The 12,536-nt window shown below is 35.5% G+C and overlaps 1 pseudogene; it reads right to left on the reverse strand.

Moving 5' to 3' along the window:
- Positions 1-6,836: 6,836 nt before the first annotated feature.
- Positions 6,837-12,536, reverse strand: LOC148803476 (cytochrome P450 94B3 pseudogene; annotated as a pseudogene).

Genomic DNA, 12,536 nt, shown 5'->3' on the forward strand with positions numbered 1-12,536 from the left:
ATTAGAACTTGGAAGTAGTGGACATGAGAACAGCGATGGAGAATGCCCAAAACAAAAGTATAAAGAAATTGGTTACGCTTAATGCTTAAGTCTTGATTCCTTTTTATGCATCAATGCATATGCATGGGTCCAGCCTCCAGATCTGCGCTCTTCACACTGACCTAACCGTATATCTCAATTGTACATCAGAACATCTATTGTACTTATATGTTATTATTCATAAAGAAATATTCCTGATACACAATGGGATGTATCTATGAGTGCAGTGTAAGGAGTGTTAATAAATTCTAATTCTCAACACATTGTACAATAAGATAAACTAGCGGAGGGCTCTTCTTCGCAGGGGCTGGAATTGCAACATTGCTATTTATTATATTAAAAAATACAATGTTCTTTTAATATAAAATTTGCAATTATAAGTATCCAAGTCCCGAAACTCATATAAACACTTAAAAGAGATTATCATGTGTTCATTTTTTAAATATTATTTCAGTAAAACATCTCATATAAAAGAATTAATACGATCATACAGTGATAGTTTTGAGTTCTACTACATAGTTGTCCTTTATTTCACATGGAGAACTCCCAATTGACCCAAACAGTAGGACCGTTCAGCCCGAGAACCGTCCAAGCAACCGGTTTCATTTTACCCCAAACCTGGTCCCTGGCCAAAAATCGTTGAATCAGTCAACGACCCGTTGACCCGGGCGGTCAACCCGTTCAACGTTTTTTTGCCATTTTTATTTTTTTATTTTTGTCATCAAAACGGGCCATCCATTTGAACCGGATGGTCGAACCGTCGACCGAGGAAACTGGTGGCCATAATGGTTTCATTTTCAGGTCATTTTTTCTAGATGTCAATAATTAGACGAATTAACTTTCTAGTCGTAGTCATGGGAAGGGTGAACATTGCAAGGGATTCCAAAATATTGAAAGATAAATCGAAAGTGACCTTAAGCACAAAAAAATTGGCGATAAATCCACCAAACTAGAAAACCCAAAAAAAAAAATCAGAAAATCAAGTTCAAAGTTCCACTTTGAAATGGAGCTAAATATACAAGCAATCAAAGAAAGAGACAAAGTAGATCGTCTTATAAGAAAAAAAAAACATTGTACAAGAAAACCCAAAGAAAAAACAAAAAGGAAGAAATAAAAATAGTGGTAAACCCTAGACTATTTTGGACGATCTTGAAGAAGAAGACCAAATACAAAAAAAAAAACAACAAAAGTAGAAAATGAAAACAAAGGAACATACCGCACATGCTCGAATAAAGCCAACATTAGAAGAAACCTTTGAATAGTGAAAATCTAAAAGCACAAAATACCATGGTTTTCGAACCGTCATTGACCCAGACAGACGGACATTTCAGCCTGGGAATCATCCAGGCAACCGGTTCTGTTTTACCCCAATTCTGGTCCCTGGCCAAAAACCGTTGAATTGATCAACAACCCATTGACTCGAGCAGTCAAACTGTCGACCGGTTCAATGGTTTTTGACCATTTTTTTATTTTTTTAATTGGGAACCGTCCAAGCAACCAGTTCTATTTTATCCCAATCTCGGTCCCTGGCTAGAACAGTTCTGTTTTCAGGTCATATGAGTCACACGCTCGAATGACATAACATGTACGATATTGTTTAATGGACCTCACACACAATTTTTTGCATGTAATTTTTTTTATCAAAATGGGTCGTCCGTCGAACTGGACGGTTGAACTGCCTTTTTTTATTTTTTAATTGGGAACCTTCTAGGCAACCAGTTCTGTTTTACCCTAATCTCGGTCCCTAGAAAAAAACCGTTGAATCGGTTAACGACCCATTTAACCAAGCGGTCAAACTGTCGACCCGTTCGATGGTTTTTGGCTATTTTTTATTTTTTAATTTTTGTTGTCAGAATGGGTTGTTCGTCCGTTCAAACCAGACTGTCGAACCGTTGACCCAAAAATCGGTGGCCATAACGGTTTCGTTTTGGGGTCGTATAAGTCACACACTCGAATGACATAACACGTATGATACTACTTAATGGACCTCACACACTCAATCTTTTCCCTATAATTTTTGTTGTCAAAATGGGTCGTTCGTTCGAATGGACAGTCGAACCGTCAACCTGAAAGTTGGTGGCTAGAATAGTTCCATAAGTATTTGCTTGTAATTTTTGTTATCAGAACGGGCCATTCATTCAAATTGGATGGTCAAACCGTCGATCCAAAGCTGGTGGTAGATATATTTAAATATATATATATATATATATATATATAATTCTTGTTTGGGAATTTTCAATAAAGAATCTTATATATTGTTGGAAAACATATAAATTTTGTATACTATGTCTTGAATTTAATAATATTTTGAATTTCACATTAAGGATAATTGATAGTTTGTGTTTTTTTTACATGACTTAATCAGATAATTAAAATTTGTGTTACTTTAATTATTTATTATTTATATATGATAAAAAATAATAAAAAATTAGATGCGGGTTCTAAACCTAATCCACCCTACCCTTTAATGCGAAGAAGGTAGAGTCGCTGAGGATTTTACATTTTAATGTTGGAAAAAGTTTGGATTCTCAAAATCCAACCGGTACAGGTTGAAAAATTTAGGGAGGCGGGTAAGGTCTAGCCAACTTTCCCTATTACCATTTCTACTAGTTATCACCGCAATGCATTGCCTTTTATTTGCCACCGTTGGAAGTTAATTGTTTATAGATAAGTTTTTTCTTTCGTTTAGGCTTCTTGCCGCCTGTAGAACGTTGGATAAGCATCTAATAGCATTTGTACAGTGCTTTATTCCATATTGTATCATGCTATTAAGGTTAAAAAACGCCCATGTAACAACAGTAACCAAACAGCAAAACTCATAAAAGGTTGCTACTAATGCCGGCAGCAACCAAAAAATTGAAAAAGTGGAATAAAAATCGTTTGGTGTGTACGGATCAGGGGTTTAAAAACAGTAACCACTCCCTACTAATGCTTTATTCCAATGTTTTAAAAACCGACCCCGTGGTCAAATCGTTTTCGCCTCCGGATCAGGGGTCATTAGTTTGACTGAGTGGGTGTTCAGATCATGCCTATATGTATTAAGTGTATATATATGTGTATGTAAAATTGTAAATATATATTTTATCAATAAATAATTTATAGATATGTTATATGTATTATTGTATATTTAATATATGTTTTTAATTTTTTTATAAAAAATATTAAAAATCACAAATTGAGGCCAAAAAAGGGGTTTCTTAGCAAAAATAGTGGGGCAAGGCGCCTATGGCCCCTTGGAACACATAAATCTCAAAAAGTTATCCAAAATAAAAAAAAACCATCCCAATTGAACATCGGAATACAAAGTTATGGCCTTCGAAAGTTTGCATGTATTTAGTGTGCAACCCGTGACCCGACCATCGGGTTGAATTGGTTAATGGTCGAATGGTTCTTGACCAAGTTAATAGCTTTTGACTGTTTGACGGGTCTTGACTGAACCGGACCTGGAATCCTGGTCGGGTGACGGTTCAAATGGTTCGACCAACCGGGTCAGTGGCAGGTTGAAAACATTGGTATTTTCTAAGAAAACAACATCTAATAAATGCTCATGGAACGAATATATTTATTTATAAAGCATAAGAGGGTGCTACAACCTACTGAAGAGGATGTATTCGTCCTAGAGGTGTAAATTGGATCGTATCGCTCGTGGCCCAGCATAGCCCACTACGATGATTTATGAGCGATACCGGGCTTGAGGTTTCATGTCCACGGATCAAGCCGGCACGGCACGACTGAACGGGCCATACCGCCCATATATATATATATCAACATTCAGCACAACATAGATCAAATCGACATATAACACAGCACAACATAAACCACACACACAGCGTACAATCCAACGCGACCCATTTTACAGGTCTAATTTGTCCCCACCTTAAATCAAAACAATTGATAAGAGATAAAGGCTTAAGAATATTACAAACATTTACAGGAAATGAGTGGGCACGATTAACTAATTAATCAGCAATTTCGTTGGCTTCACAAAAAATATGATGGTATACCACATTACTTTCCATCATCCCGAGCAAGGCTAAAGAATCTTCAATGATCGGCTTTAACCTCTACAGAGGCCCCACCTGCATATTTAAATAGTCTATTAGGAAACCAAATACCATCTAAACACAACCTAACCTAAAAGTCATTTGTCGAAAAAAATGATTTTTATTTAAATTTATTGACCTATTGACCATTAATAAAAAAGAAAATGGTAATCGTTCTATTCGTCAAAATTCCCTGATTTTAATTTTCAAAATTACCCTTTATTATTATTTTTATTTGTTTTATTATTGTTTAAAAGTCCATTAATTTTTGCCTTGTAAATTTTGATTTTGATTTTTAAAATTGCCCTCATTATTTATTATACTATTTATATGCTTTACTCCATATATATATATATATATATATACTATTTGTATGCCGGCTGGGCCATGCCGCGGGTTGGGCCAACCGACATGGCCTGCTCAATCATGTCAGGCCATGCTGGGCCATAAGTGGCATAAGCTGATTTACACCTCTACAATCACTCCTTATTGTTGGTTTTTAAGAAAATAAATTAATAAACATAGTTACAAGTGTAAAGCAATATAAATAGTATAATAAATAATGAGGGTAATTTTGAAAATAAAAATCAGAATTTACAAGGCAAAAACTAATGAACTTTTAAACAATAGTAAAACAAATAGAAATAATAGTAAAGAGTAATTTTGAAAATTAAAATTAGGGAGTTTTGACAAATAGAACGATTACCATTTCCATTTTTATTAATGGTCAATATATATATATATAATATAATATGTATATATATTATATATAATAATTATATAGTATATTAATGTATATAATTTTATTATATTATTTCATTTTATTATTGCATATATAAAAAATTGTATACATCAAAATTCATATAAAATAAAATTTTAAGATCTTTTTTTATTTTTTGTATATATTTTTAATTTATGCTAAAATTTTTATTATTTTTTCAACAATTTTAAAAAGCATGACTTGGCTTGGTTTTTGGCCAATTTGGCCCAAGGCTTAGCCCGCAAAATGGCACGGCACAGGTTTGCATGGGCTCGGGCCATGGGTCGTACCGGGTCGACCCCCAAAATATCACAAGGGAAAGAAGCATGGCTTGCACTTTGCACGGGACGCATGCGGATTGTGTTGTACCAACCCAGCATGGCCCAATTTACACCTCTAGGTGATTGATTGGAAAAATATGTGAATAGAAATAGTGTAGGTTTTTAGACACTTGAAACCAATGGAGTTCCAAGTGTTTTTGCTCTTCATTTTCGATCATATTCAGTCTTTTGTCTTTCATCTCAAAAATTTTCAATGGCAATATATGCCAAAAACCGTATTCAATATCATCTTTATCACAATTGCAAAGTTCTATTATCTCTTTCACTCTTTTAAGTTTTGAAAATGCAATAAGAGTTTTGGTTTCACATCATGCTTGAGTTTAAAATTGAGTTTCTTTGATAATTATTTTTGTTTAATTAATTTTAAGTAGTTAGGGTTTTAGTTTAATAAGTTTGAATTTATAAGTTTCAAGCGTTTTTCATCTTTGGGTATAATTATGTGTTTAATCATGTGTCTTTAGCAAGTTTACATTCGTCCAAATCAAGTTTGTATTTGTAATTTCTAAGCATTTTTTTGGTGTTTTGTAATTTGTAAGTTCTCACACACTTAATTCTCTTAACCATCAATGAAAGATAATTCTCTTAACCATCAGTGAAAAACACCTTAAAAATACCAAAACTTGGTGCTTGTTCTACATGAAGATCCAAGTTGTTTGCTTTCAACTTCTTGCACTTGCAAGTTAAGAGCAAAACACTCGTGCCGGTTTGCTTTTGGCATCCTCTAGGTTTGGTTTCAACATCTTGCATTGGAAAGTTGAGAGCAAAACCCCTAGGCACTTTAATTGAATTGAATCTATCCCACGATGTTCCAATTAGGTTCAATCCTTAGATTTTAATTTATAACTGGCGTGAAGCATTATGGTTGGTTCCATAACCCTCTAAGCCATTGTGCTAAGATCTATATCTGATTGTACTATCATTCACTGATTCAAATATCCCCAAGCATTATGGTTGGTTCCACTGTTCCATGAAGCTTTTTGCGTACTTATATACACACATTATATTATATGTTAAATGGAATCCTTGATCATGTTTTAAGTCGATTTTATTTTCTTAACATATCACTTACATTCAATTAGAATGTAATTGAAGTATGATTTCATTTTGGGACAATCAAACAGATTGACAGAAAGACAAGTAGTAAAAATCAAATAAATGACTACACCCAATTTGAATAAAATCTATATGTAATTGCACTATCATTCATTGATTCAAATACCCCGTGTGCATTACACGGGCCCTTGTACTAGTTTTCGATTAAAAAGTTCAATTGGTTTGGTACTATAAATCTGTTGGAATGATGATTCAACGAGAACGTTTTAACTTGTAAGGCTGTATGTTTCACAGGAAAATGCAGATGGCAAACATCTGGATCTGGTGCCTCAACTTGTTTTACTTGGTCCATTGTACCATGTTTCCTACTATCTGCTGTATGATGATTGTCACTGTGCATTAATGAAATTAAAACTTCAAAAAAAAAAGGGCGGTGTTGATGCCTTCCGTACATCTGCGACCACTGCATTGGCAATGGAGACAGACAAAAGTTCTGTTTGGCAGCATTTCTGTAAGTCCCTACCCCACCTTAATCGGCATAAATTCCATTAAAGTATCAATTCACTTGTAAAAAGCTACTTATTCTATTGCATTGCTTTACAAGATTTCAACAAGTGTAAAAATAAATGATCAGATCCATTTTAGTAAATACGAGGCAAAACACGTCTCGATCTGAAGGCGGGACTTGATATCAGGTCTAGCTACAAGCGGTTAGAGAATTTACCAGCAATTAATGCAAGCTAGTAGGCACCTACAATCAATGAATAGGCTATGTTTGGTTTGAAAGAAAAGTTTAATTTTTTTTTTACCTTTTTCTACCTTTTCCTTCAAACCAAACACAAAAGGATCAACATATTGAGCCAAGACAAAAAGAAGAGAAAAACATATTTGCACTAGAGAAGTAGCAAATTAAGATATATCTACCTAAGATCAAGACAAGTTATGTTAGGGCAAGGACGAGATTTTCTCTATCAAATCAGCAGATTGGGTAGCAAGTCAGCAAGGGAGAGCAATTGGGCTGCTAGCATCATCCCCAGAGGAACAAGGAAAACCAACTCTGGAAATTAGTTTGGAAGTTGAAATCAATTCCAACTTTCAAGAATTAAAGCCTTTTGTTGGACATTAATTTAAAAGCATATTTTTTATCCAAATTGGGGTCAAGGATAGAGATTAATTTAAGGGTTTTTAGTCGATAAGGACAATTTTTTGCTTTTAATATCAATAAAAATAACATTTTTTTTTATAATAACCGAAATAAGATAGCTTTTTTTTTTGAAAAAATATTAAATAAGAGCATTAGGTACTGTTACTCATCTTCCTCCTCTGTATTCAGGTGGCTTCTCCGTTAATATTTGCTGTCGATAACTCTAAGTTGAGTGACGATCTCTCAGCCGGACCAAGACCTTCAATCCATCAGCCATGTGTGCCATCAAGAGCGAAACAAAATCAGGCTCCTCCAATTCAAACGGTTTGAACTCAAACTGCTTCAGCAATGAAGCCATCACATACTTCATCAGAACAAAAGCCATCTCCTTCCCCAGGCACACCCTACGTCCAGCTTGAAACACCGGGAACTTGAGGCATCGCTTGGGCCCAAGACACAATGCTCGTTTAATCTTCAGACAGCAAAGATGGGAGTAGATGCACGCTTGGCGCTTATTTCGGAGGCTATGTCGAAATTTCCGACTAGAACCAATACGGGAAGCAAAGAATCCAAGCAACTAGGATAGATTCCCAGTGACTCCATGCACACTGTGTCGAAGGCGAACCTCCTTAACAAGTCCTACAGGTCTACTACTTGGCCGGTTTCCATTGCAGATGCAAGTACCGGCATCAAGCGATCTTTCACTACTTCCTCCAACGTCTTCCCGACAAACTCCCGCAGTGACTTGGTGCTGAACTCATGGCTTGCTAACTTGTGTTGGGCGCGCTAGAGTTCCCCGTCCACGTTGAATATACCGCAGCCAAGCAAGTCTCCCAGGATGTCAATGAAGGGTTCGCCATGACGATTGTCCATCTTGCACTGAAATGGTGTACCACGATTGTCTGCATCAGGGACTCCGTGAGGAGGTCCGTGTATCAGTCTAAGAGATGGTGACGGTTCTTGTAGAAGGAGATCAAGCATCCAGTTCAAGGGTAAGTTGGTAGGCCATCGCCGGCAGACTTACAGAGAGGTAGAGGAAGACGATCAACAGTGGCACTGCCCTATATTTTCCCCAAAAAAATCTCATTTTAATTATTATTATAAAAATATTATTTTTTATTAATATTAAGGACAAAAAGTTGCACTTATCTGCTATTAACCCTTAATTTAAAAGTTGGGGTCCGGAGACGAGGGATGTAATCCCTGCCTCAAATTAGCCCTATTACCATTCCTAACCAAAGACTATTTTTTTTCACTCTCATATTTTCTCAAGGGGACCATTTTAATGCTATTAAACATTTAAAATAATAAGTTTATGAAAAAGCCTTAAAATATATGTACCTTAGACTTGCTAATACAACACGCCAGAATAGGTTTATTCATGAATCTTGTATCAAATAGGTTTACTGAATCTATTTGAATGCTACCTTGTATTACTCTTTATTTAATGAATGATTTCATTTGTTACAAAAAAAAAAAAAATCAAAGATATGTTCGTAAGTCTAAATTTATATCTACATCTATACTTATAGGAAAAAGTGGTAATAAGGTCTTTGGCTTTTGCACTTTTTTCTTGATTAAAATACTCTTATTTTTTAATTTGCTCCCTGAAGGGCATAAATATAATTTGAAACACCACTTTTAGGCTGTGTTTGGTTTGAAGGAAAAGGTAGGGAAACGAAGGGAAAGGTGGGGAAACTTTTACAAATCTTGTATAAGTTTTCCTACCTTTCTCTGCTTTTTCCTTCAAACCAAACATAGCTTTAATGTTCATTCCTTTCCCTCTCATCAAGTCTTATATTTAAGGTATTAATTTCAATTCTCTCTAATTAGATCCTATATTTAAGGTTTATTAAATAAATGAATTTTTTACTTTTCTTGACAAAAACACCCATACTTTTAAATTTGATCCCTTCTTAGAACCTATATTTTTAAGATCTAAATTTGTATCTAAGGTATTTTTGTTTATCACTAATAAGGTTTATTAATTAAATCTATATCCAATTATCCTAACAATATAGAACCTATGTTTTTAAGATGGATCCATAAATAACATCACTATTCTGCCGTGGGTTGGTTCAGCACTCTAGATCAATGGGTCAATCCATGATTCTATAATTAAATGCAAACAATTTTAAATAGATAAAAATATATAAAAATTTTGTAAAAGTTAGACACATTTCTAATATTATATATTCAGTATATTAAATAAAAGTAAGCATGATAAATAATAAATATTTTTATCAATGATGGAAATGAAATACAAACTTTAAAATTGGCCTAAAAATGAAACCATTTTCCTATTTGAATAGTGGGTCAATGGTCTAACCTTTCAGGTCAATTGGATAAGGATAACCCATGATGTTATATAACTAAATAAAAAAAAAACTTAAAAGATAGAAACACCGAATTAAACAAAAATAAAGTGATAAATAAGAATTCTTTTTATTAATGATGAAATAAAAAAATAAACTAACTTGAAAACAAAAAAGGTGCAAGGTTAATGGTGCAACCGGTTGGGTAAAATTGATCAACCAATAAGGTCATAATTAAATAATAAAAACTAGAAATAAATATAGAGATGTAATAATTATGAAAACTACATAAAATTTATAGAAAAATTTGTCACATCTCTAGTTAATATTTATTATTATTATTATTATTATTATTATTATTATTATTATTATTATTATTATTATTATTATTATTATTATTATTATTATTATTATTATTATTATTATTATTGTTGTTGTTGTTGCTGTTATTGTCGTTGTCGTTGTTGATGGATGATTTGGCCCTCCAGTGACACATGGCAAGACAACCGCTAAATGACACCTCAACGCCATGTTGGCATCAACTTCTATGCACCTCAGACATACTGCACCCGTCTTGGCCTCCTTGATAGGCTGACCTATGAGCGCCCCAAAAAGTGTTAGGCTAGTGTAAGAGGCGACTTGACTATGCCCCGGTTAGTGACCTACACAACATGGTTGGCGACCTACTTCACGAGCGGGCTATTGTCCCCGACTGCTTTGAGTTAACGGTGCCACATCGACGAAACTGACCCCCATCCCACCCGCTTCGGAGGCAATCGAATAAGCATTACCACTTTACGCGGAGTCCGATTCCAAGCGTGAAACCACCTTTGAACCAAACGGGCCGGTGACCTCAGATGCGCTACGAGAAGCCCATGGTAATCTACGCCTATATAAAGGTGTCCCCACTCTTCAAGAAGGGTACGTGCAATTTAACTCTCATAACTCTCTAACTCTCTTACTTTCTAGTTTGCAAACACTCATCATTGACTTAAGCATCAAAGTGCCCACCCTGGGTAAAGCAACCTGAACACTCTGATATTGTTCCCTTGTAGCTCGACTAGGCGACCTCATTAGCCCAGTATCCGAGCTGTCCACCAGTAGGGAGCAACAAATTGCGTATCATCAATTGGTGCTATCTGTGGCATCCGCTACACAAAAGCCAAGTTGTCACCAACCCATTGAGCGTTAAGAAATGGCATCAATAAGGAACAACAACAACGCATGGTTTGAAGGAACCCCCGTAGGGGGGCAGAATCAGAATGGTCAGTCTGAACAAGTTCCAACAGTCTCACCTGCACAGAATCTCCTAGCCCTGACAGTGGACTACCCCATAGGTCGACCCCTCCATGCTTCCCGTGAGAGTTGACAGCCAACAGAATGTGAGGCCGCCCCTGCAGGTCGAGCCCTCCATGGTTTCCCGTGCGAGTTGACAGCCAATAGACTATGGAGTTGCCCCCGCAAGTTGAGCCCTCTATGGTTCCCGTCAGGGTTAATGGCCAATAAACTATGGAGCCATCCCTACAGGTCAGCCCTAGTGAGGTGATGAGGTATGTGTAGGCCGAGATGCTAAGAGCAAACTGGTTTGTTAAAATTTCAGCAAAATCAAGTCAGCGTAAGAGACGACCTCATCAGCTTGACGCCCGAACTGTTCGCAAATAAAGAGCAACAGACCGTGCATCATCAATTATTATTATTATTATTACTATTATTATTATTATTATTATTATTATTATTATTATTATTATTATTATTATTATTATTATTATTGTTGTTGTTGTTATTATTATTTGAAAGTTAATAAATACTGCATTCACAAATCTGGCAACAGTGACTTTTACCTTTTTTTTTTTTTAAGTGCGAAGAAGTTCTTAAAAGTTATGGGGGCCCAATACTTCTCCAACCATCTTGTACGGTTGTATACCCAAATCCAAGACAAATGTATCGGACATTCCAGCTCCTTGAGTGCCCGTTTGGAAGGGGCTTCCCGTTGTCTTTTGCTTTTGCGAGGTGGGCCTCATCCGGACAACATATAAGCGATATCTGGACTTTGATGAAAAATCTGGAAAGCCCAAAATACTGTCCTTTACCCGTAAAAGAAAGGGCTTTCGGTTGAAGCTTCTTTTGATACATTCTCCAAAACAGCACAATCAAAACTTCTTTTGCTTTTCACAGCTGTAGTCATGCAACCAAACATAAAAAAGATTTTCCTTGAAAACTATTAATTTTCTTCATTTTACGGCATCAAATGGAGTCAGAGTTGATAGTATATCAGAATTGAGACTTCTAATTCATTAATTCATTAGACTAGTTTGGAAGGAATACAAATACAAATATGTATAATATAAATATAAAATAATACAAAATGCATGATTTTGCAGTCTATATATTTATATTTATAGTCCTTCTAAATTGAGCCTTACTATCGACGTAGTAGTTTCCGCAAATCTAATTGCCTGTTTTTCCCCTTCCCCAACTCTGGGCCCCTAGCTTTCCTTCATCATTCCTTTCACTCTGGCATTCTAAATCGCCTGCTTTGGTAACGAGTTAAATTGGGCTAAGCTTTGAGCTTGGGTCAGGTAGGGGTGCAACTAAAGCAAGCTTTTCCCACCACGACCTAGGATCAGGTTTATATAGGCTTCTCATGAGCTTGAACTGAAGATGAGCACGTCTTACTTAATGGGCTTTGATTCTTTTTTTTTTTTTTTTTTTTTGGGCAAATCCAAGCCTAAATGTTGAATAACTTGTGAGGTAGGATTAGCTGAACCTACGGGTGATCATTTATCAACCTAGGAGATGGGTATCACTTACCTGGGAAAATAAACTCTCCCTAATCCTCAT

This window comes from Nelumbo nucifera, chromosome 1, assembly GCF_055504915.1.
Source record: "Nelumbo nucifera cultivar China Antique chromosome 1, China Antique-T2T, whole genome shotgun sequence".
NCBI classification, from domain to species: Eukaryota; Viridiplantae; Streptophyta; class Magnoliopsida; order Proteales; family Nelumbonaceae; genus Nelumbo; species Nelumbo nucifera.